The sequence below is a fragment of the Columba livia genome, chromosome 2 (genome assembly GCF_036013475.1).
Source record: "Columba livia isolate bColLiv1 breed racing homer chromosome 2, bColLiv1.pat.W.v2, whole genome shotgun sequence".
Taxonomy (NCBI): Eukaryota; Metazoa; Chordata; class Aves; order Columbiformes; family Columbidae; genus Columba; species Columba livia.
Genome location: NC_088603.1, coordinates 101,204,969 through 101,228,430, shown reverse-complemented (window position 1 = coordinate 101,228,430; position 23,462 = coordinate 101,204,969). Strand labels below are relative to the sequence as shown.

General features: G+C 38.0%; 1 protein-coding gene across 3 annotated transcripts in view; it reads left to right on the top strand.

Annotated features, from left to right (window-relative positions):
- ZNF407 (zinc finger protein 407) overlaps window positions 1-23,462 on the top strand; it is a 349,389-nt gene that overhangs the window by 299,289 nt on the left and 26,638 nt on the right. The window contains exon 9 of one of the 3 annotated variants that reach the window (XR_010470399.1): window positions 14,917-15,076. The exons of the other annotated variants lie outside the window; for them this stretch is intronic. The gene's annotated coding sequence lies outside the window, so the exon portion shown is untranslated. The remainder of the gene's footprint in view (window positions 1-14,916; window positions 15,077-23,462) is intronic. 3 annotated transcript variants of the gene reach the window in all.

The window sequence follows — 23,462 nt, the reverse complement described above, 5'->3', positions numbered from 1 at the left end:
TTGTGTAAAATAAACACTGGTTCATGAGTTTTTCTTCCTTATTAGCAAAGTTCATGAGATTTTAAACTGTCTTTCTGGTCAAAAAGGGTAATAATAGCCTTGTTATGTGTGGGATTTCCTTAGCATAGTTTCAGAAAGGTGCAAACGTATTCGTCAGAAGTGATTATTTGTTTAATTATGCCAGAGAATGCTGGTAAGCTTTTGGATTTTCTAACTTAGAAAGAGGCCAGTGCAATTTTTTTCATTATTTTCGTAACTCCAGCTATAATCAACTGTAATTTTTCAGACATATGTTTCCATTTTATTTTGTGTTGGCAAAGCCTTTGAATGCAGTCCCCAGTGCTTACCTTAACTACACCTCGCAGAGGTTGTAAATACACCTCTCCCCAGCTGCAATGCAGCTAGAGACAGCGTCTGGCAGCAGGCTGGGATGGGCAAATGACCTCAAAATCCTGAGGGCCTATAGCAGCGGTGTTCCACATTATTGATAGTAGCAGAGATATTGACAGTCTGTGCTTGGAAGGAAAATAGGAGTTTGATATGACATATTGTGTGTCTCAGCAAGACTCATAAATAATTTTGACAAGTTTTTGTATGCATGGGAAAGTCCTTGATTCAGCCTCCCATAAAAATAAACTTCTATTATGGAATGTATTTGTCAAGTGGCTGTGTGATGGATGGAGCTGCGTTTACCCCTTGGCAGTTCGATGAGTTTTAGATGCACAGCTTACCAGAGAGGATTTACGGGCAGTACAGAAATAATTATTCAGTATGAAATACATAATTCCTGTACCTGAATTTTCATTTTTTATTATATTTTGTTTCTGTTGCGTTTCTGGTCTTTAAGACAAAAGGCTTTGCCATTTTACTTGGAGCTGTTGTATGTCTGTAGTTCCTGTTCGGAGAAACTAATTCAAGTCCTTTCCCAAACTTGGCTTTTGTTTGGTTAATTGAATGGGAGCTTTTAATAAACTGGGCAAAAGCAGAGAAGTTTATATTTAAAATGAATATTTTTAACAATAAAAACTCTCTTGAAAGGATTTCTTGAACTTCTGGAAGGAAAAAGTATTTAAGTATCAGATGAAATTTAGTTTATGTCTTGTGCTAGCTTTTGCTAGTATTGCCCTCTTTCTCTCTTTTTTTTTTAATAGGTAGTAAGTTCCCATGAAGAGGTCATATCTTTCTGATTTGGGATCAAGACCACTTTTGTTGCATTCCTCCTTACAGCTCGTCCTGCAAGGCCATCCTTCCTCTGTTTCTCTTGCTTGTTTGTTTGTTTTTTTACAGTAGTCTTTGTTTTCTGTCAGGGTATATTTCCTCTTACCTCTGTCATTTCTGTCTGTTCATTCCTTATTCCTTTCATCTGTTCTGTTTTTACTCTCTTAAATTTTTCTTTAAACTTGCTCTCATTCGTTTTCCTATTCCTATCCTCCTGATTCCCTGCTCTTTATAGCTCTAACAGCCTTTCTCCTTTACCTTCTTCCCACGTGTCCAGTCCGGTTCTTACCTTTTTTCCTCTTTGTTCTCACCTTCTTCTCATATTTTGGTTTATTTTTACAGTGTTACTGTATGACTTTCTTTACTTTTCAGCCTCTGCCCTCTCCATTCTTTACCATTCCTAACAGTCATGTTTCCTTCCCCTGTTTGCAACTTCTGATCATGACCTTCTGACAGATACCCAGTTGTTTAGTGTTTCTAATTGGTAGTCTGCTTGGCTTCCCACACATAATATGAAACTTCCCAAAGTTCTGAACATGGCACTTTTTTAGTCATTATCCAATTTTGGATAGTTCCCATATCCATGCTTGAGAAATCCCACTGTCCTTTCTCCCCAGGAAGAACAGTATAATCCTGAATGTGTAAACAAAGATTTCTGTTGTAAAAGACTTAAAAGGGTAACAATTTTGAAAATAATTTTTAGCATATAGTATGAATCAGGTTAAGAGATCCTGCTCATCATAGGTGGGAGTTATTGTTAACACAGGAAGTTTAAAGAAATAACAATTTTTAAAAGTAGAGTATTTATTTTTAAGACTTCATGGTATTTACCAAAGCCTGTAGATATGGTTAATTAGAATTCCTGTTCTCATTAAAACAGATTTGGAAATTTGTGTCATGCAGTTTGAATTTTTTTAAAAAAAAGTCCCTGCTCAAACAATCTGTGAAAATAAGATGTTATGTTAATCCTTACAACTAGCACCTGGATTCTAAAAACTGGTCGCAATTTGAGTTGTACTGTCCTCACATGTGCTGGCACCTGGCTCAGCTCTCACGTGCATTCTCATGCTTGGATTTGAGGGGCTCTCCCATCAGCCTCTGCCTCTCCAGGAGGACATGGTCTGTAGTGCCTCCTCTGGTCTGTGTGCCCCAGGTGGACCTCTCAAATAGCCTTCAGCATCTTGGATGCCACTGGGCACTCAGATGTGGGAAACAAAGCCAATTTATGATTGTTTGTCCACATGCAAAATAATGCTGCATATTTCTTCTAATATATTAGGTTTCATCTGAAGTTAGGAGCATGGAATCAGTGCAATATCATTTGGACTAAGTCAGTAAAGCTTTGGAGAAGACCTAAATAGCAGGTGCCTGCAATCAGTTAAATCCTCTGACTGTCTGCCAGTCTCCCAGACACGCAATACCATATGTGGCATCCTGTGATTTTGAATCATTATCTCCTACTACAAATTATCTGCAAAAAGCCTATTTTAATTATTTATCTATTTTCTAATCTTGTTTGTTCCTGGACAGTTCCTGCCCAGCTAAACTGCATTGCTGCTATTGCATATCTAGATAACACAGGTAAAATAGCAAGGACTTGTCTGCTACAGCTAAATATGCCACTGCAAAATCCTACCAGAGGTGAAAGGCAATTGTGAATTATATTAGCACACGTGTCTGCATTTATGCCATGTTGTCTTGCATAGGTCAGGGCGTCCATGCTGCAGATCGGGGAGCTAGAACAGTAATTGTTGCCCAGGTTCTTCCCATCCCTACTGGGGAGCACATCTACTGGAGGGAAGGGAAATTTGTAATCAGTTAGATTGGGCCCATAATTGATGGAATCTCCTTCTTCTTTAAAATGAAATCCTATAAGGCTATTTTAAATAGTTGCTAAGTTTATTGAGGTATCGCTATTTGCTCCATGACAGCTGAAGGTCTGTCTGTACTTCCATTATAAACCTCCTTAATAGGAAAGAATTTACGACCTAGCTATTAAAAATGTTCTTGGCCTAAATCTTACTTAAGAAGTTCTCATCCAGAAGCAAAAAACCACTTTTGTAATGCTTTTCAATTTATTTTTTTTTCTGTAGTCCATTTCTCTGGATTTTTTGTGCTAAAACAGGAAAAGTAGTATTTTATAGTTTCACCTACTTTCTCTGGATGTCTTGGGGGGAAAAAGCAGTTAACTTTAAAAGATGAAGTAAATGTGCACTAAAGGGTTGTTTTTTGTTTGTTTTGGGGGCCTTTGGGATTTGGGGGACTGGAGGAGGGAGGAAGACTGCTGCTGCCTGTTAAAGTATGTATTTATGAATGTCTTAAAACCTGTCTTTCTTCATCTTCCCATTTCTGCTCCCTTCCCCAAACCTGCTGCTTCATTTGCAGAATTCTTTAAAAAATACTTTTATTATGCATTCTCATAGAGCTCTGTATTAACAGCGTTGTATTAACATGACACTTTCTAATAAGTATCAAGCAGTTCCTCGGTGCACAGTGCTGTGTCACAGATTTCTATTACTAATATCTTCAGGCAACTTCATTTTAGTCCATGTTGTGCTTTAAGGATCTGTCAAAGTGCACTTCTGTGCACCTGAAAAAAATCCTCAAAATAGAACATGGATTGGAATTGAGGGGTCTGGAAGCAAACTAGAGGGGACAATAAGAGCTTAGTAAAAGTCCTGTTTTTCTCTAGTCCCACTTGCTTTTGTATGCCGACTTTAAAAATAAAAAGTTGAACAGCAATTTAATACTGTGGCTTGCTATAGCAGTGTGGTAGTCTCAGTGGAAGAAATAGCATCAACAAATCTGAGAGCTAAGATTGTTCGTTGTTTCTGAACTTACGTGCTCGTACTCATCTGGTACCCAGACTTCAGAGGGTGAAAGTGGAAGTGTTCTTGCTAGTTTTTAAGTCAGCTATCTGCATATACGCAAGATGTTACTTTTATTCAGCAAAAGCAGTATATGATTGTATTGAATGGAGATGCAGGACAGGAGTTTCTAAGCAGTGGCCCTGTTGCTGACTAGCTTTTGGTTTTCATTTACTCCTCTTATAAGGATGTAAGAAAGAACAAAAGCATAGAATTTTACCTGCTTTCTTTCTTCTTTTTCCTGTAAAAATGTAAGAAGGGTAACAATGATGGTTACTTCCAAAGAGAGAATAATTTTAAGTGTTTTTCTATAATAAAAGAGTTTGTAGAGGACAGTAGATATATATTCTTGTCAAAAAAAAAAAAACAAAACAAAAACACGGTGCTTGCTGTGGAACCTGTTTATATTTTTAGACACAAATGAAAATATTTTCTTGGCACCTAGTTTGGCATATACGGCCAAAATTCTGGACAAGAATATACTGTTGCTGAGCTGGGTGGCAGTAGGTGCCCGCGTAGACAGTTTTGCGGAGAAAAGATCATCAGAGTTCAAGGCTCGGGATCATTCTATAGGCATGTGGCCTGTATTCTTTGTAGTGGCTCAAAATAAGGAGATTTCTAGCTTGCATGTTTCAGAGGAAAAACCCTCAAAAATGAGGTATTAGTGTGATGGGTGGTGTGATATCTGACTCAATTTCAAGAGAATCCGAAAGACAACCAGGGGAACTGATCATGCTCACCACAATGAGACTCTGATACCCAGTGATTATAGTTATTCATCATGTGTGTGCCTATGTATGTATAATAATTACCATAGCATTTACAGTAATTTAAGGATATGCATGCGGTCAAAAGTAGCTGTTTCACTTGTGACCAAAGTATATAAGTAAAGGGAGGATATGTCATTTGCTAATACATACTCAAAACAGAAGTCCATTTTTTTTTTTTAGGGAGTAGATCTGTTGAAATGTGACAGGAGATCAGGCTACTTATTAATAGGAGAAAGTCAAAGTGCGTATAAAGAAATTATTGATGTCTTGGTTACATTTTATTAAGCTTCCTATATATTTGGCCACATTTACCTTATGGAAAGTCCCTTTAGACTGTTTGGTTATTCCAGTGGCATGTGGAAAAACAGTCCCTGAAGAATGCTACTGTGTACGAGGTGTCCTCGCTTTTGAGAGCACCCACATGCTAAACTGTGCTGTGTTTCAGTCGAGGAGCAATAGGTTACAGTCAAAGGGCACTTCCTTCCCAACTTACCTGAAATACTGCAGTATAATTTACAAAGGTAGGTCACTGACTCAATTTTTTTCTGTGGTAAATACAGTAAAAGAGGTAGAGGGATTCTGGCCTGCTTTGTTCATGAACGGTTTGAAATGGTGTGTGGAACTAAAGGTGCTAAATTCTTCAGCAGGCAAAAGCTTTGGGCAATTTTTTTTCCAAATACACCTAGGAAATCTGCATCTAAGTAGTATAAAATAAGATGTACTGTAATTTGTTCTTCAAGCCGTAAGTTATGCCTTGGAGGTTTGTTTTAAGTTTCATAGGCTTTGGTAGTATCCCACAGCATTCTCACAGCTAATCTGAGGAAGTGTGGTCTGGACGATTGGGTAGTGAGGTGGACTGCGAACTGGCTGAAGGAAAGAAGCCAGAGAGTTGTGGTCAATGGGGCAGAGTCCAGTCGGAGGCCTGTATCTAGTGGAGTGCCTCAAGGGTCGGTGCTGGGGCCAGTACTGTTCAATATATTAATCAATGACTTGGATGAGGGATTAGAGTGTACTATCAGGAAGTTTGCTGATGACACTAAGCTGGGAGGAGTGGCTGACACACCAGAAGGCTGTGCTGCCATCCAGCGGGACCTGGACAGGCTGGAGAGTTGGGCGGGGAAAAATTTAATGAAATATAACAAGGGCAAATGTAGAGTATTGCATCTGGGCAGGAACAACCCCAGGTTCCAGTATAGGTTGGGGAATGATCCATTAGAGAGCAGCGTAGGGGAGAAGGACCTGGGGGTCCTGTTGGACAGCAGGATGACCATGAGCCAGCACTGTGCCCTTGTGGCCAGGAAGGCCAATGGCATCCTGGGGTGTATTAGAAGGGGGGTGGTTAGTAGGTTGAGAGAGGTTCTCCTTCCCCTCTACTCTGCCCTGGTGAGACCACACCTGGAATATTGTGTCCAGTTCTGGGCCCCTCAGTTCAAGAAGGACAGGGAACTGCTGGAGAGAGTCCACCGTAGAGCAACCAAGATGATTGAGGGAGTGGAGCACCTCCCTTATGAGGAAAGGCTGAGGGAGCTGGGTCTCTTTAGTTTGGAGAAGAGGAGACTGAGGGGTGACCTTATTAATGCTTATAAATACACAAAGGGTGAGTGTCACGAGGATGGAGCCAGGCTTTTCTCGGTGACAAACAATGGTAGGACAAGGGGTAATGGGTTTAAGATGGAACATAAGAGGTTCCACTTAAACTTGAGAAGAAACTTCTTCTCAGTGAGGGTGCCAGAGCACTGGAACAGGCTGCCCAGGAAGGTTGTGAAGTCTCCTACTCTGGAGACATTCAAAACCCGCCTGGACACGTTCCTGTGTAGCCTCATCTAGGTGTTCCTGCTCTGGCAGAGGGATTGGTCTAGATGATCTTTCAAGGTCCCTTCCAATCCCTAATGTTCTGTGATTCTATGAACTAGAGAGACTGACTGGTGGACATGGCTTGTGAGTGATTCCACACAGTGAAGTTTCTAACAAGAAGACCTTTTACCTTAGTTAGGTGCTGTTTGCACCATCTCCACTAAAGAGTTTAAACCCTTATTTCGAAACTTGTGAACATCTTTTAGTATCTATATTGATATACAGGTTCCTTCAAGGCCCTTCTTTTCATTCAGGGTTGAATTTACCTCTACCAGCTACAGTTTGGAGGTAAGAAAAATAATGAAATTGTCTTCTGTCACAAAAAATGTTGTTATTAGAGACTAAGACAGAAAAGTACTAGCTTTGTAAAATTGTGATTTTGTTGTGAACCAGAACCCTAAGCCTGAGTGACAGTCCAAAAGATTTCAGATTTATTGTTGTACGAAGCTCAGCCCTAACCATGCCCAAGTTAGAATGTGGACTCCACAGCCCAACTTTACCTAAAGAGATACAGTCTTGAATTTGCGTATTCCAAAGGATTTATTTGCTTTCTATATTTTTCCATTTTCCTTCAGCCAAGCTTAGGAAGACCAAACTTGTCTTTCTTAATATCATGTCTAACATAAAAATCTAGAAAATCACGATAAAAAAAAAAAAAAAAGAAAATGACTCAAGCAACTTCATGTACCTTCTTTAGACTCCAGACAAAGAGAAAAAAGACCATAAACTTATTCTTTACCCTGAAGCTGAGTTTATTTGAGTATAATGTGCTATCTTATTGTCAGCATTAAACTTAAAAACAAAACCAGGGACTGCAGAAGTTGAAGTTCTTGAGTTTGCAGCAGAAGGTTTATGCTGTTGCTTGGGTCTGTAGTTTAATAGTATACATGTAAATGTTGGCATAAGAATTTCCAATCCCTAAGGATATTTCCAATTAAGGTGAAGGAAAAAAACATCTTTAACATGAATGAGATCTTAAGTGAATCGGAAATCAAATCCTGAGATTAATGGAACCGAAGAGACTAAATTTGAATTTTAGCAACTATTAATACTGACTGAGACTTTCTTCAAAGCCACATTTCTCTAGGGTAGCTTAGAGTGGGCCAGACTGAGTTGTGTTCAAACACTGAACTCTATCTTACTCACCTCAAGTTGTCCTTTTGACTTAAGAAGGGCTAATTCCAAGTTATGGTAGTGCTGGCTGTGAGTGTCATCAACCCTTGTGGTGAACTCTGTTTATTCAGTATTACAGACTGGACAACACCCTCAGACACATGGTGTGAACGGCGGGGTTGTCACATGCAGGGACAGGAGTTGGACTTGATCCTTGTGGGTCACTTCCAACTCAGGACATTCTATGATTCTTTTTTTCTGTATTGATGAATGAGGGGTAAAGTCTTCACGGTAGAATATTTTGTCAAGGGTCTTTTCTCTCAATTCCCGCCTCTGAAGAGACACTAAAATTTCAAGAGGGTTAATTTTTTTCCCCTTTCATCCCGTGCTTTCTTCTGTTTCTCCTCTTTTTCTGAAAGCATGATTTATTTATTTGTGTGAGACTATGTGTAAAAGGATTACCTTGTTAATTGTTTTTTTATAGTGCAGTTAAAAAAACCTTATGCTTAAATAGGTTTTAATGTTTTAGCTTTGAATGTTGCTATATTTACTGCCACAATAGACACAGTAATTTTATTACGATTTTTTTCTGTGGAAAAAAATTCCATTGTGCGTATTTTTCAATACGTTCCTTGTGCAACAGTCTCCATTTTGTGCATTTTCTAACCTCTAATACTCTGAAAACCCGTTCAATCCTATGTTATCATCTATGAACATAATTACTGATGTTATGATACAGGAAGAGTTTAGTTGTTTTGTTGGATTTTTTTTTTGTTTTGTTTTTGTCAGTGTTGTGATTGTTATTAATTAGATTTCAATAAGACAAAATTTTATACAAAAAATTGTGCTTTATAAAAAATGTCAGAACTTTATTAGTTTGACTACGGAGTCTGTGGAGAGGTGAATTTTAGTCATTCAGCTCTCTATTTTCTTACTTTTTTTTTTTGCACTTTCAAATGTGCGCATAATTTTAACAGTGCATGGTGTATATGTGCCAAATTCCAACATCCTGCTGCATCTGAATTATGTTTTGATTTCGGAGGGTTTTTTTACAACATTGCTTTTTTATTTTTCTTTCAATTTCACATGATGCAAAAGTAGCTGGCATGGATTTTCTCAGACCCTCCAGAGAGCACCACCAGGCAGGAACCAGTCATGGAAAATCTCAGCCAACATGAAGAAAAAAAAAATGAGAAAACGAAAACAGGTTGTAATTTAAACCAGACTATCAAGCGTCTCGACAAACAGACAGTAGGTTATAGTATAACAGTTTGTTCAGGAGCCAGATGGTAAGAGAACCTTTTCATGCCATGTGATGGGCACATCTTCCCAAGCCAAACAGAATTCTCGTGTAGACTACAGTTTGGATAGCCAGATTTCAGTCTTCTCTTAAGCTTTGTATCACTTTTATGAAAACATAAGTGACTAATTTATTAAGCACGATTTTTTAAAAAAAGGGCAGAGGGGAACACAAAAGGCAGTGTGTTTTTCATCAGCAGTGATGCTCTAGGATGCAGTGCCCTAGAAAGCATCATGCATTTAAGTTACGCATACCACTGCTAGCTAAGTAGATGGTAAGCGTAAAAGAGGATGGAAACTCAGACCAGCCCTTCAGATGCACAGGAGCTCATGCATCCCATCTTGGTTTGTTTCATTCCCTTTTTGAAACTATCTTCTCTCTACAGTTCACTTCATTCTAGAGGTGACCTGTTTCTCTTTTCCTTTGCTTCAGTCTCTACTGAAGTATCAGAACAATCTCCTCGCTGTACAGTGATGTTGATTGGTTGTGCTTATTTTAACCTTCATCTCTCCTTTCTTCACCCTCTCCTTTTGCCTTTTTATTCTTCATGATTGTATAATCTACAATGGATAGCTAAGTTGGTGTAAACCTAATTTAAAGCAACTTAAGTGCACCTGTGTCCTAGGAGTAGTTCTATTGCAACTAGGTGGATTTCATTGTAACTAGGTGACTTGTAGTATAAAGCTTCCTGATAGAGACGAGACAAGACACTGGGGCCACTGGGAGAGAGATGACAGCGGTGGAAGGACAAGCAGTATGTAAAGTGTGCAGGGAGGAGAGTAGGAGCAGCGCAGATATTGTGCCAGAAGCGCTTCCCACAGCCTTTGGCTGTGTAAGGTCTTGTGCTCCTTGTACCAGTATGTCCTGGTTTTGTCAGCACTTCTGTGTCAGCTCTGAGCACGTGAGAACCAGGTGATCATGGTCTTTTCCTTGTGACTTTGCACCTTCCACCAAGGAAAACTCTAAAGAAACCGTTCCAGATACTCTAATGAAGCTTTCAGAGTCACTTGTATTTTACTGAAGGTTAGCGTTTTATCATTTTTGTGTGGATTCAGATGTATTTTCCAAAACCATACAGTAGCTGGATAGAGCAAGTCATTTCTGGGGGGTCCATGCTCACATGGAAGTACAATGTTTCTTCCAGTCATGCTGGGGAACTGCTGCATCGTGGTGCTCTACTGTTGCGGCAGGCACATTGAGAAATTGCTTGTAAATAAATAACAAGAAACTAAAAAAAACCCAAAATATTATGCAGAGAGGAGAATTAGCTCAAGTTATTAAGAGTGGTGCATTTTCAGTGCAGCACACTGGCTGAGGTTGACTACCAATGCAGTCTTGTATTTCGAATAACTGATTCCTTGTTTTACGGTATTTCATGTAAAGTAAATGCTTCATTCAACATAGAATTTATATTTTCATTTACCAATATATACCAGCTACTGTTTGGAACAATAAAATTTGAATAATAAAGGAAAAAATAAAAGAGCTCACATACTTTGGCAATAATTTGAGTTCTCAAATCATGAGTTTTGGGGAGGCGCTTCGTTTCTGTGTGTTTGCTGTTCTTCAGAGCTGAAGATTCGTACACTGTTTCTGTGCTGTAGGTCTACATATGAGCTGAGATACATTTTAAATTGTTGATTTAAAAAGAAAATTTGATTTAATAGCATGTGTTAATTTTAGGCAAGTTTGTTTTGTGCATGTTCATATAAATGTTACGGGGAAAGGGCACGCACATGGCTTACGTTTCAAAGTAGATACTTGCAGTTACATATTTATTTTGAAAAGCTGTTATGCTCCTCCTTATCCTCAGAGAATGTGGGGAAGAATTTGAGCTGCAGCCTTAGTAGTCTATTCTCATATCCATTTCTTTTCATCTCTTACACCTCCTTCCTTCAAGGAAAATGTTAAGCAAATTGGTTTTCGGATACAAATTTTTGCTTTAGCTTGTTTTCCTCATCCACTTGTCCTTTCCCTCTCCCTTCAAAAGCAAGTCCAAAGAGAAAGTTGAACTAGTAGTTCGTATTTTATGCTCTCTATATGCTTTATCCTGTGTATCAAAGAGACTTTGTCCTTTGGGTACCAAAGCAAGTTGTACTGTACAATATTAAGTGGGTAGAACCTGGGCTTAAAGTGGAATAACCCAAGAATCTGTTCCTTTATGAACAGTTTTTCTTTTTGTTGTTTCAAGCACATAAAATTGCAGTATATGAATTTATTAAGTTTTGTTAATGTTCTCAGCAGTTACTCAGAAAATTGGTAAACACTATTTTGTTTGTGTTTTCTTTGGTTCTCATTGACTGATTTTTGTTAAAGTTTCGAATACCATAATCGTCATTTGTTCACATATTTTAACATTAGAAAGGCAAACTTACAGCTGAAACAGTAATTTCCATCCCTTACTTGCAAATAGTTCTTCCTCTCTAAAATAGATTCAGAAGCTTGAATTTGTACCTCCTAAATTTCCAGGCCTTGGAATTTGCACCTGCATCCAAATTTCACAAATGACACCAATTTCCATTATAGGCTAAAATCACGAGGCAAAAAAATTGCTCTATTTAGCCATTAGCTGATTGCTCATTTCAGTCCAAGTTCTGTGTTTGGAGCTCATCCTAGATCAAAAGGTTTTGTACAGTTTACTTGTAAATATGAACAGGAGAATATTTCTCCAATGCTCTTCCAGCTATTGAGTCCTGTCATCTTCAAAATAAGTAATACAAGATTATTTTAGAAATGATAAAAATGCTTAGCTTGTAGTCCCAACCACACAGCCCTGCACAATTTTCCAAAACCGATGAATCTTTTTAGCAGCCTAATCAAAGGTTGGGTTTGTTTAGTGGGGGGATGGTTTTGTTGTTTTTTGTTTGTTTTCCTTCTGTTTTACCTATCAGTGAAATGTAATCCTCCCCTGCCTCATGGCACAGGCAGTGGTCACAGAGTGAATACACATCAGAGCTAAGAACTACTCGAGCTGCTTCTTTCAGTCTCTCGCACCAAGCAAGGCTGCGAAGGTTTATCTTGGCATCATAATTGATGGAAGTGATTTTTTTAAAAATCCAGATTGTAATGTAAGTATATGGTATTTAATATGTGTTCTTCGTATTGCTGTTCAGATTCGTGGTGGTCTTTCAAATTACGTTTACGTGAATCTTTGAAAGAGCAAAAAATCATGGACTTTTAAAATAGAAATATTAGGCAATAAATAGTATAGCTGAAAAATCAATAATAAAGTGTAGGTGGCTTTTACTGCTAATTTAATTAAGTGTATCATGTGTAAAATTGCATTTAGACATACAGGTAGAGCTGCTTACCCTTATTGAAATGTAGCTCTCATATACCATTTGAAAACAAGCTGACATGTAGCTTGCTATAAAAAATGAAATATTCTAAGATATCCAATATATCTGTGAATAAATGAGATGTGCAGAAGTAAAAAGGGAAAAAACAACTTCAAGTTGTCTAAAGAATTACATGAAGATAATAGAGAGTTTTGGAGTTTTTTTCTTTATTGATTATTCCCAGAACTTAAGGTTTCACAGTTAGATTGACAACTGAGTTATTTGCCCATACCTAGTGACTGACAACAGATAATGGAAAGGCTTTTACCATGATATAACAGCAGAGAATAATTTCTAATTTACTACTATAGTTCTCATCAAAAGTACCCCAGCAAAAACAGTAGATTTATCACTTCAATTACTGGAATTTCACATTTAGTTTAAAGAGACATGTTTCTATAATGTGACAGGCTTTACAGATCCTGAACTTCTTCAGACACTTCAGCTATCAGAGTAATCAGGAAAAGATATAAATGAAAGCAATTGTTTTAGTTTTATAACTTTCAGTGCTGTCTACTGGCAAGAAACGAAACAGGCCATAAACTGATGCTCTTTGCCAAGTCTATAAAAGGAAAAAGAGACATTCCATGTCACAGTCTTTTCACTTTTTTAAAACAACTGTCTCATACTGGATGGGAGTAACATTAAAATAATATTCAATTAATACCTACAAATTAACTTTTATATGTCTATTTTTTTAAAATTAGCCACCTAGTGATAGTAAAATGTTATTTACCTCAAAATATATTGTGTATATTTTTAATACATTTATTCATATCACTTCTATCCAGCTTGCATGCCTCAAGCTATGAGAGGAAACCAAAAGATTTTAAAAAGACCAACATAAAAAATAAACAGTCAATAACCGTAGGCTTCTGTGCCCTGAAAACAAGTCCATGTGAGTGATTTTAGAGCTGATTTTAAATATTCAAACAGGTAATATTTTCTGCTTTGAAGGAAGATGAATTGTTCCCTGCTTTTTCTTGAGGAGATTGCCTGCGATTTCTATAATTCACCCACTTGGTTGTTCTCAGCTTGGGAAATAGCAAGTGCTACTTGTAAACTGGGGACCCTGGGACACTTCTCAGGTCCCAGACACAAATACCCGTGATGTGCCCCAGCATCCCGTCAGGGAACATCTGGCCACAGTCGTGCTCCCATGCTCCCCTTTTCTTCTGCTTCCCGGGGTGCCTTAGTCTCTTGTGCCAAGGCAACCTTTGAGCTGAACGAGGACTTGGGATGCTGCCCAAAGCGGGCCCCAGGTCAGAGCACCGAGGACCAAAATGCTGGTGTGGCACTGTGTGCTGTGGCACCCTCCCGACGGTCAGCTTAAATGCAGTAGAAATATATATATATATATATATATATATATCTTTGTGGAGTACCGTGCTGTACTTCTTACAGCAAGATAAATCAGTGCAGCACAGGAGGTCTGATCTATCTCTAGGTTCACTTCAGGAGATTTGGATCTGTCTCCAGATAAACAGCCTTTATCCTCACATTATGCTCATGCACACAGATGTACCAGTTCTCCCAGAAATTTCCCTTTTGCAGACAAGCCTTGGCAATCCCTCCCATTTCTCATTAAACAAGAGGCATTGAAGGAATCTTTTATAAAAGATCCCTACCAGAGAAAGTCTGCAGGTTTTCATGGAGGATGCCTAGTTCTTTTGCAGAGTCATTACTGTTAAGTACAGTCTTACTTAGAGGTGTTCTTGTCTCGTTGCAGACCAGGAGCAGGAGCTCAGGACTAGGAATCAAACCCATAATTTAATTAATTCTGAGTACAGACTGCAAGAGGCTCTCACTGGTGTGGCAGGTCAGGTGTGCTCCATTACGTCACCCACACAAAGGTGCTGGCGTAGCAAAGCACCGTAATAAAACCTCACCAACTAGCCAAAGTGGTGGGGATTTTACCACAGCTGTTGCAGAATTCATGAGTAAGTTCATACAATTATGATATTTGATATAAATAAAGTGCCATCGCATGTGGGGCCTCTGAAACTGGTCTGATGATTGCTAGAGTGTGGCTTGTACCACAGAGCGTGCATTTACTTGAAAAAGAGGAGTTTATCTGTTGTATCGTATGTGAAAAAGTGCGCTTATTTGGGATTTGCTGTAGAAGTAGAGCACCCAAGTAGTTAAGCCAGCCCTACAATTTTATTGCCTGTTACAGTTGAGTTTTCAAGAAAGGCTGTGATTTAGATCACAGAAAGGAAGTATCTAAATGCTATATAGGGTGTCAAACGTACGTAAGTGATTGAGCACATCTGTTTATGAGGTACAATACTTGAGCGATAATGTTTATGAGGAGTTCTATTAGGGTGAATAACGTAGCTGCAGGTTAAAAGACTGTTTGGATTACTTTTATATCCATTGATTTAAAGTAGATCTTATTATAATAGATTGGTTGCACATTCCAGTATTTTTTTATTTTTGTTTATTTACTCTTACAGAGGCCAGGGAGGAGGTTTTCATTACTTCTGTGCCAATGAAGTTCTAACCTCACAACCTTAAGAAAGCAAAGTAAGGGACTGTAAAATCCCAAGATGACATCCCCAGATGAACCTGCAGCTCTTCATTGATTTATGTAGATTCTTCCTCTCAAAACTGAAGGTAGCGGTGTTTTGGCACCTGATTAGCATTTTATTTATAATATTCATAAAGTAGTAATTCAGACAGTTTAGCAGCAGAAGTGCTAAGCTTAAGTTAAATTTAGGATAAGTGTTTTCTTAACAGAATTTTTTCAAATAATTTAATCTCACAGTCATGTAGAATGGCAGATGTTTGCAAATCTTCGTGTAAAACTGATTGAAATATTTTAAGAAAACTGAAATAATGTCAGTGGCAAAATTTATTTTACCAAGTGCAGATGTAAGACATCAAGTTCTCAGACTGATGGCAGAATTAACAAAAAACACCATCTGGTTCAATAATTATCTGAAAATACCCATATTCTTGGATTTGTTTTAATACCACTTAGTTCCCAGCTTTATTTTATCTGTGTTTGCACACCAATGAGACTAGATTGTGCAAAATGTAGACTACTTCCATCTGATCATTTTTAAGAAACAATGTGTTTTTGCATGAATAATGAATCTTTGAATTGTTACTAAACAAGCAAATTATTTGCGTATGTGTCACATCGGTTATCAAGTTTGCACATGTGACAGCTTCAACAGCCGTCACATAAAATGCATAGAGCTTGTAACCATATGTTTTTGCTTGACAAAAAGCTAAAACTCAAGATCAATTTTCAATATGGAATGCACAAATTAACACTTTAAAATGCACCACAATATGTACGGCTTGGCAAAATTTGCAGAAATAGCACGTTTCTAGATATTAACTGATATCTTTGGATTCGACCTTAAGGTATTCAATCATTTTGATTAAAAGACTGATTTCTCATAAAACCGCAGTCTGTTGGAGGCGCAAAGCCAATGACATTTGAGCATTCATATATTTTCATAAACTTTGAACAATGTCAGTGAGACACCTCTTCAATCTTGGCCACACAACAGCAGGGTATTCAATCTTTCTTTAGCTTAAGACAGAAAATTTGAATATCAGCATAGGGTTATTAATGTGACAGTTCACATGGTGTGCACCATGTTGATTCTTAAAAAGCAGATCTGTGGAATGTGTAGAGCACTCTGCTTTGCACTCTCGCTGTTAAAAATCCAACAGAAAGACTTGAAAAGCATTTTTATAGCTTGATCGGTGCACTTTTTAGTAGTAAAACAGGAAGAAAATTGACTACGGTTTTACACCTTGAAAGTTACTGGTATTGTTTTTATCGTTATATCATCTGTTGTGTTTAATATGAAAGATGTACAACACAGATCTCGTAGTGTATTATTCAATTCTTTTTGTTTGTAAGAAATAGCATTAGCGAGTGACTAAACAGCCATGCAGTTAAATATTTTAGTTACTCCACCTCCCCCTTTTTCTTGGCTGAATTAATGTCTGTCAAAATTTATAGCATTCCAAATAAATAAATAGGCCCCCCCACACTTATTTCTTTAAATTCAGATTTTTTAGTAGTGTAATGTTGCTTAATGTAAGCATGTCACTTTACATTACATCATGTTGTAGGTCAGATGCAATGCAACTTTTTATGATGCACTGTAAATGACAAAACATGCCGCAATATGTGATATATATTGGTACGTGCCCCTGATAACATCGCTTTTTCTTTAGAGTGTTGTCGCCTGAGCAGCTTGGGAGAAACCAGATGGGCTGCGAGGGGAAGATGAGCAATTCTGTCTTGCCCAAACTGCAAATGTGACAACACACTGTTAAGACAGGCGACAGTGAGGTGCATGTGTTAATATAAGACAAGGCACCCGCAGATGTCCCAAAGTTTTCATTTTAAAAGCCCTGCTAAACAAACAAAACCCAGAATCTCATCCTATTTCAGTGATGGTGGGAAGATCCGCAATTACTGTTGTGCAAGGCCGGTGGGGGGGTAGAAGTCTGGTTGGTTTCAGATCCGTGGCTGCCTGCTAAGAAATACCGATTATTCCTGTCCAGGAAGAAACAGGGATTGTGTTTTACAATTCAGCATTCCAGTTCCCTCAGCAATTCCAAATTTACTGTAATAATGTAGGATATTGAAACCTGTTACAATCCTCCAGCACATCCAGAAGCCTTTGCTCTCTGCTGAAAATGAGCCGTAGCTGAGGTGAAACTTGTAGGATTTTCAACAGGGAGCAACATTACATGACTAATGTCATTTTCAGTTTTAAACTGTAGGGGAAACCCAGATAAGCATAATGTTGCTAAAAAATATTGAAATTTTACCAGGACGTCCTTATTTTTGGAAAATGTGCTACAGGAATCTGCCAAAAGTGTCTCATCTGAAAAATTGCACAGCATTTCCACCTGCATGGTGCCCCACAGTGATAGCAACAAATGTAGCAAAAAGTCAAGATTCATAATGGCTTGAAATGTCCTAGTTTGGGGAATAAAAGGCCTTTATTCCACGGCATTGTGACCATGTGTGTGACTTGTTCAACATTCTGCCTTCCCTACTATTAGTTTACTCTCATTGTGTCTGTAGACGGTGAGCCCTTTCAATGGGTCACCTTCCTCCGCTCCTGTGTTTGTACAGGGCCTGACACAATACCCCTAAGAACAATTACAATATATAAATTGTACATAAAACAGTACTAATACTGTTTGCTGCTATGTGGGGGTAACTTCTCGGCAAAAGAGGCTCATCACTAACTTTTCTGTGCACCTGAACCTCCTCTGAATGACCAATTCCCCTCTCCCAGCTCCACCTGCCTGTAATTAGTGATGTTGTGGGTATCATCTTAGACCCTCAGGGCAATGTCTTAGTCCCCCAGGGCAATTTGTGGTGCTGGTTTCAACCAGTGTTACCCATTCATGTATTTGGATGTGTGTGTTTCTTAATCGAGTACGCACCGTTTTATTGTTGAGAGGTTGGATGGACTGAATTTTTCACAAATGGAAAGATTGCACACGGTTACCTAAATTAAAAATAAAAAAGTAGTAAATTACAACCAGAAGCCTATAAAAAAAGATCGTGTGTTTTTGGAGGGGTGTGGCTATGTATTTTTTCCCACAAAATTACCCGAATTTTCTTTCCATTTAGTTTTCAGCCTTACTCCGTATCGTTAGAACACTTTACTTTTTTTCTATACCTTCTCCTGCCTGTGTAGTTGAACAGGTTTTTCAGGGAAGTTTTTCTGAGAGTTTTGAGTTCGGTTCATTTGGTGTACTGGTTAAAAATACCTTTACTTGAAGAAGAAAGGCTGTTGGTTTATGTTTTTGAGGTCTTTATTGAAGCTTCCTAGCAGTGAAGGGTTTTCTTTCTTTTTCCCTGTACTTCTAAGGAGGATGTCGCTATATAATGAAAGAATCTACAGGACAAAATCTTTCCTATTTTAACACAGATACCATGTCACTGCCTCTCCTCTACTTGTGCGATTGTGTTGAAAGCTGTATGAACGGCTGAGCTATTTCGAAAGGCCATATTTTCATTCTGAGTAGAGAATAACTGTGGGAAGACTAAGAGCTTCTTGATGATGCTTCTTTTTCCACTAACTTTTCTTCTTCCTTATTCAGCTGCAGTAGAAATTGGGTGGGAATTGATAATCCTTTAGGAATGTAGCTTTTGACACTTATCTGGTGGATGATAATTAATGCATTCCAAGAGGATTATCATAGTGGACTGTAGTTATAAAAGAGTGACATTCCATTTACGTGGAGTGAAACTTTAATATATGGTTGTCTCTACCATGTATTTTTAGGAGAAATCTTCCACCTTTCAGCTCCAGTCAACGTAGCTCCACCCAGTCCAGCTGTAATGGGAGCAATTGTAGGCACAGACAGTTTTTACCAGAATGTTACCAAGCCTGAAAAGCACAGAAAAACAAAGTATTGTTGTTAAGACAGCATGCATCTAATTGAGAAATTCAGGATGAAAAAACATTTTTTTGACTTCAAGAGGACTAATGTTTGCAAAGAACTTGAAGTAGAGGATGAAGGCTGTGGGCAATGGGATTAATACAGATATTTGATTTTTGTAAGCAGCATTTTTAATATAAACTCCACTGTAGTATCACAGTAGAATGAAAGTTTTGTAGACAAGTTACTCCAAACTGGACTGTCTTTAAAAACTGTGTCGATTGCAAATCGCTATTTTTCTTCACTAAGAAAATAAATATTTTTATCATTTATGATAATACTTGTGGGTGAGGTTACCTGATCTGCTCTACTGTCTGTCAGAAGAATGTATAAAAAGTAAAGCAGCCACTTTTCCTGAAGTCAGCAGTATTCAGGAATAACTTGCCTGGCCCATCATCATATGGGACTGGAGTTTGTCCCCCTTCATGGGTCTGGGGAACATTTTGACTCAATTGAAATGGCCAGGTTCTTCTGGTTTTGATTAGTTGGGTTGTGCAAAATTTTTTGTAATTTATTAGGAGATGCGTGGGTTTGCATCTATTTAAAATAAAGGATCTTGAGGAGGATGATAGCTATAAATTATTACCTTTATGTACCAAGTCTAACAGAACACGGTATGGCAGCATCAAAAAGGCTTTTAGTGATGATATCGTATATTGCTGTACAACGGAAGTAATTTTTATAACCTTAGAGCTATAGCTCACTGTGCCTCAAATGCAGAAAAGTAGGTCAACCTGGTGGTTTGGACTAGATCTCCAGCGTTCCCTTCCAACCCCAACCATCCTGTGTTTCTGTGACTGTACCTTTGCGTTTGTACTTCCCTCTCTTAAGTTACTCTTATGAAAGAAGTGTCATTAGCCACCAGCCGTTTGTCAGGATGGGCTTTGTTTTCTGTTTCAGTGCGCTGACTTGTGCATCGCATGGCAGGTGCTGTATGGATGCCAGTATGCTCACTGTACTAATCCATAGCAGCATCCCTCTCTCCCCAGCAAGAAAAACTCCTTTCTGATATTTCATGAATATGTTTGTTTGGTTCAGTATTTGGGTTTATTGCCTGTCCGTGTGGTTAACTACCTTTTTGTATGAACTACTGCCAATCTGCAAAAAAAACATACTGAAAAATAAATCAAAGATGTCAGGCAATTCTCAAAACTACATGAATAGTTTCAGAATCAAAGTATTCTGTAAGGTACCCAAGTAGAGGTCACACTCCTCCAATGCATTCTGATGCACAGTAAAGATTACATAAATGTTAAATAAGAAGAATACCATCTTTAAAAATACATTGCATTTATATAGAAAAGAAATTTGTGTCATTGAGTTGTAGATGCAGGAAATGGAAACAATTTATAGGATCCCCTAGTTGAACCCACATGAGATACAAGATTACTGAATGAAATAAGTTTTGTAGTGGTCTGTCCAGTCTTTGCAGTGCAAAACAAAGATCTATTTAAATTGAAATTTTAAATAGGTTCCAAAAGGAAGAAAATGTAAACATTTGTAAGAATGTAAACTCTATATTTATAAGAATCAGAAACTCCTTCTAAATGTCTTGGTGAAAAAATATATCATAACACTGGAGATGATGAAGGGAAGAAGTTGTATTTCAATCATGAAAAGCTTAATTTTCACCTCAGTAAATATATTTTTTTTCAATGTGCTACTTCATAGCACAGTATGGTCTTGTTTATATTTTGAATCTCACAAGTAAAGGTGTATTTTTTTTGTCTTAAAGTATCTGTTCAACAATATGTTAATAGTAACTCAGATCTCAGCTGACATATGTTGCAGTTTTTCCTTACAAATCAGTATGCCCACAATGAATTTACGCTTGTTGGCTGTATGATGGATGCAGCCCTGGCATTTTAGACAGGGCCAGATTGGAAATTGTTGGGCACTCCACGGGAAATCTTTTGTACTGATTTCAGTGGGGTTTGGATTAGACCTGTAGAACTCTGTATGAAGGGCAGTCCCAAGGCCATCTTCAACACCAGACTTGCGTGCTGCACGGATTGCAAGCTCACAGTTGCTCTCTGAGGGACGACCAGAGCACACCTTTAGGTTCTGGTGTGTTACCACAAGCCTGATGGATTAACACGTTACCAGGATGCCTGGCTAGGCCGTCCATGGGTGTTGTGGCAATTACCTGAGGAGCAGAGCAGAAATAAGTACCATGAGCACAGTGATTATGGGAGATATTTTCAAACTAAGAGGAATCCTGAAACAGATAAGTCAGCAAAAGTCTCCTTGACCTTCCATTATTTTTCACAGCAATATTGTTCTTTCTTTTTACTTTGCCCTTGTTCGTTACATCCCCATATTGTTGCCTTCTTTACACTTCTAAGATCATCTTCTTTTTATCTGGCCCCATTGGAGGGTGCCATGACAATTTGATTGATGTTTCTTGGCCCCTCGCTTCTAAGAAATGAGGGTTGCAGTATGCTGGCTTTTTGACATCAGGGAAATAGTCCTAGATAACTCTGCAGATTAATGTAATAAAAGTAATGTGGTACCTAAATGTTTAAAAATATTGCAGGTGAAAACTCAATCTCATCATCACCATAATGATCCGTTCTCTCCTCTTCCCAAAAAAGTAAACAAAAACCATTCATACATGTGCTATGTATTTCTTCTTCTCTTTTAGTTTTTAAGGTCCAAATAGTAGTAGTGATTAATAATGTAATGGCTCCGAGACATTTATTTCTTATCTCAAAAAGGGAGTAAGTAAATTTATTCTTTAACAAAAGGACATCAGTTTTAAAGTGTATAGGGAAAATGTATCAAAATATTAATTAGACTTTTCTTTTGTTTTGCTAGTTTGCATTAGACAGATGGAATTCTGATCTTTAACAGCATCATGACTCATGAAACTGCTTGTGTACTAAAATGCCATTATTAACACAACAGTAGTTTTCAGCAGTTGGTAATTATTGGCATAATTAAACATTTATCAAGAAACAAGTATTTATCATTCATTAAACTTTCATTAAAAATCCATCTTAGCACAAGCTAGATTAGCCAGTGATTTTCAAGTGATAACTTCTTAACTTCTGGCAGGAATGTAGAGCATTTTGATAGCAAAGAAAGTATCGTATAATGCAACCTTACAAGTTTTTTAAACAATTATAACATTTCAGGTTTAGGAATGTTATTTTTAAGCATTCTATAAGACTAGGACAAGAAAGTACTAGGATATTTTCTGTAGGGTTTACCAGGTTTGGCAGTTTTTAACAGTGTATTTGGGAAAACAAGATGCCCTTGGCCATGAAAAGCCAGTGCTAAGTATGTTTTGTAACTGCATTTACATGACTTAAATTCCATGAAAGCTTAATATGTTTACATATATTTGGACACTGGCATTTACTTTTGTGAATGGACCATCTCATAAAATCTGCTTTATGATAATGCAAAAAGGATGGAATCTCAGAGCGGATGTTTGTACTTGGGAAATCTAGAAGAGCTGTCTGGTCCTGATATAGTATTTTCCAACACTTCATACTTCTTGTCCCTTAAGAGGACAATATGTATGTTTTATTATTTAAAAGAAGGAGAACCGTTAGATCTCTGAAAGATTTTGAGTTTATTTTGCAGAGTGGAGTATCAGACATTATCCCTGCTCTATTCGGTTTTGACTGATTCTCTTAAATGGCAGATTCTTTTTTTTTTTTGCCATGTTTAGGTATGACGAAAGGCAAAGTGTGTGAATTTCAACATGCAGAAAAATAAGGTTAGTCAGTGCCTTGTAGTTCGCTCTCATTCCAGTTTTCTTTTTTAACTGCTTTCAAATCTTTTCTCCTTGTTTATTTGTTATTTTCTTCAGTTCTCATCTGCCATTCCCACTAACCCTTATTATCACAGCAGCACTGGCTTACTTAATCTCGTAGCTACCGATTGGCTATTTTACCTCCCAGTCCTTTGTTTTCTCTCTTGCTTATAGGTATGGTAGGATAAATTACTTAATCCCTCCTACGCAGTCACTGTTTTGCGAGAGGTACCAATTTGGCAAGGTTAGTGTAAGTTTAAAATGTTCTAATGTGATTGTCTAGGTTGCGGTGGGGGAAAAAGACAATATTCAGCGAGAAAGACTGTCTCAGGAAGCTCCTTCACGTACATACGAGTGCTTCACATCTTAGCCCGTATTCAGCAACTTTGTTTGTGTTTTCTCTTGGGCGAAAAATTTACTGTATCAGTGCTTTTATGTCACAAGAATGAATTGAATTCGTACCCTTTAGTGCAAACAACAATAGACAGAGTGGTAACCTAGTGGAAAACAAATAGACGCCCCGTCCCTTTTGGGGATTCAGAGAGGTTCAGAAAGATGGAGCTGACGGTGGAGAGGTGGCAGATAAAAACAGGCCGAAGCAGGAAAGAATCCCGCGGTCATTTATTACCATGCCATCTTCATAGTGTTTGCTGAACCAAGGTGCAGAGTAATGATTCAGACAAATGATGTTAATAATAATAGCTGGCCCTTTGGCAAAAACAGAATACCTAGTATTGCAGCATGAGACCTAATCAGATTCTCCAAAACTTGCTTCAGACTTATAGAATTTTTTGTCATCAG